Source organism: Alexandromys fortis, unplaced genomic scaffold, assembly GCF_014885135.2.
Source record: "Alexandromys fortis isolate MF-2015 unplaced genomic scaffold, M_Fortis_MF-2015_v1.1 scaffold_14, whole genome shotgun sequence".
NCBI classification, from domain to species: Eukaryota; Metazoa; Chordata; class Mammalia; order Rodentia; family Cricetidae; genus Alexandromys; species Alexandromys fortis.
Genome location: NW_026067910.1, coordinates 14034536 through 14037816, shown reverse-complemented (window position 1 = coordinate 14037816; position 3281 = coordinate 14034536).

Genomic DNA, 3281 nt, shown 5'->3' with positions numbered 1-3281 from the left:
GGGGACAGTTTGTTATTTGTTAACTAAGCTTCCTGTGTGTTTCCGTACTATCCCTGCCCCACCTGGTGATTTAGTTGCAGGCAATCTTCTCCATTGTTAACTAAGTTTCCTGTGTGTTTATTTCCCACCTCCCTGGGTGGTGAGATCTTTGTGCTGCAGTTAGGTTGAAAAGGGCTTCCCCAAGTCTGAATAAACGGCATTCGCTTGATCTCCTATGGAATGACCCTGGTCTCTGTGTCTTGAGTTCAATCTCCAGGCCCTTGCCCGGACTCGCATTCGGTACAGCTGCGCGCGAACTGTACCGAGGGTGTAACACCAAAACCGGTTGTTACATCTGAGTTTACAGCTGGGAATGCCAAAGCTGGATGAAAGTAAGAAGTAGTTGTGTTCACACTTCTCCATTACGAAGGACACTCCAGTTGATTCTATGTCTACTTTGTCTCAACTAAAAGAACACGACGCCTTATTACCCGAGTGTAACCCTACATTCTGCAAACAAACCACATCAGAAGCTTTTCTCAGAACTTCACTTTCCTCAACTACTCAGATCTGGAGACCCACAGACTGAAAAGAGTTCAAAGGTGATCAGGAAGCCTTCCGGATTTTTAGCAGGATTATGTAAAGATTATCTAGAAAATAGGCTTTTCTTAGGTCGAAAAGGAAAACTATAGAAAATACTTAAACTAAGTTATGATGTTTTCTATTTAGTGCTGTGCATTTTTACTATCAGAAACACTTTGTAGATATCATTAGAAGCCCTCATACTAACACCCGATCCCAAAGCACTAACCTCCGGATGCTGAAGTCGGTAGGCCTTGACAGCAGTCGTTCTAACTGCCTGTACATAGCTATTCCACAATAGCACAATATATGGAAACAATGTTTTCACATGAGAAAAATGCAACATTGATTTCCCCAAAACACTACTTCCCTTGTTAGTATATCTATAAAGAACATAAAAGTCTTGACAGCTGAAGCTCTCTCAATACTAGTAAACTTTTAGCTGTGTGATCTTTGGAAAAGAACTATGATCCAAAATTTTCCTTTAAATCCAGTCTAGTGAGACATAGCACAGTATAAGCGACTTGTCCTCTTGTTTATTGTTTTAAGCAGAAACATTGAAAATTGAAAGGTACTGTAGAATATTAACTGTATAAGTCATGAGAACTGCAGGATTTATTAGGGTATGGATAATAAGCTTCAGACTCTCGGCACATGGGACAGAGTACACAAATGAACAAAAGCATCCAGAATCTCTTCCCTAGATGAACAGGGCTAAGACAGATAAAGTCTCTAGATCACTAATACTGGCACCAACTGAAAGGGAAAAATAGCAAAACAATCTCAATTATAATAGCTTAGAGGCTCGACATGTCACTAGTAAAATGAGTAATATTAGCATAAACTATATGGATATATACAACATAAAACCCTCTTCGTACACTTCATCTTTCATTGAAGAACTTTATCAAATTTTAATTTCCTCTGTCTCAGAGAGGTAACAAAACACAATTCCATGGACAAGAAAGGAGTGCGGGACGAGGAAAAGCAATTCCTACTTCACACCCTTAATAAATTGGGGTGATTTGAGATGAAGGGCACTGTGTCTTCTCCCTTAAAGTATGAGGGGAATGCTAAGCAACGGCTGTACACCGTGACAAGATAAAAGAGGTTTTAAAACACTGCCAGCAGTCGTTCTAAAAGTTAACAAGAGGACATAATTGAGATTATTATATTTTTTTATTATGTGGTTAGAAACATTAAAAGGCCGGAAAGAGAAGCCGTGTAACCTGGATCTTTGAAAGAACAGGCAGTGACTAGCGCTGAAGGGCTGAAGCTGGAGTGCTTGACCATTGCTGTTTTTATGTCCCCTCAGCCCTTGGATTTTATAGTTGATTCTCAGGAACAAAGAGAAGCATTCCTAAGCTGACTATGGGATACCATTTCTTGTTTAATGATGTTGACTGCAATTTTAATACGTTATTTTGTTGCCAAGCTATTAGAAATATTTCAAAAGACAGCGAGAAGCTATGTGCTCAATAAAAAAGTTTAATGTCAAACTAATCACTTTACCCAGGACGATTTTGACATGGACTGGCCATAAAAGCAATGGCTAACTTAGTCTAATGCGCATGGTGACTGCTAGCGTGCCTCATTCTGGAGGTAGACATGACTGTTCATGTTTAGCCAGCAATAATGAACCCTGAGAAGCTAAAACCACTTCAGGAGGGCTCAGAAGAAATTCAAGCCTATGTTTTTATTACTGAGTCTTACATGTGCCACAAAATACATATTCCACGTATATAAGGTTATCTATAACACTCAGAATGACCTTTTAGATCACTGAGTAGGACTTGGAAGGCTAAAAGTGATACAGGCCTCATGATTTTAACTGCTGAATTCTTGTTTCCCGCATATTCCAGAAGAAGGATTTGCCCTGCTGAGACTTGGCAAGCCTTAGGTTGGTATCTATCAAACTCCCATCCAAAAAAAAGTGTTGGATAGTACAACCGTAACTGTGTAGTCCTGAAACCCAAATTGAATTTCCTGGAACACATATGGGAACATGCAGTCGACAGATTTCTGAAACTGCATACCCGCGCTTTGCATTACTGCTACAATCGCTTGCCTACTGTGCAAGAAAAATCTATTACAATTTTTGCTGAGGAGTTCAGAGAGAAACTGTAGCAGCCACAATAGCCACTTTACTGGTCAGCTTTTATGTTTTATAATCCATTTTCCACACAAAAGTGGGTGAATGAAATATGTTTGTCCTGAGTATATCAAGGTACATTACCAGAACGCCCAACATGCTGAATGACAAACTTGACTCACTTAGCATTGTTATGAAATGTCCTTATTTTCAGCTCCCTCCCCACTCTCAAACCCCCTCAGAACTTGAACAAGAGCCTTTGCCTGACAGAAAGTTTTTTGTCTTATGCTGCCTTAGATTTTCCTTAACTACATTTGATTTCCTAAGAATCTGGTTAAAATGCTGCTCAAATATATTTATTTTTTAATTTATTCAATCTTCTACCCATATTTCATTCCTTTTCAAATTTTTTAATCATCATGCATAGTATTGACTACTATGTGATTTCTTTTTTTAAAAAAAAAAAATGTGAGCCACCATGTGGTTGCTGGGAACTGAACTCAGGACCTTTGGTAGAGCAGGCAATGCTCCTAACCTCTGAGCCATCTCTCCAGCAAAGACATGACGAAGAGGACAACCACAAATACACATTTTTTTTAAAATATAATTTTTTTATTGAAAAAAAAAA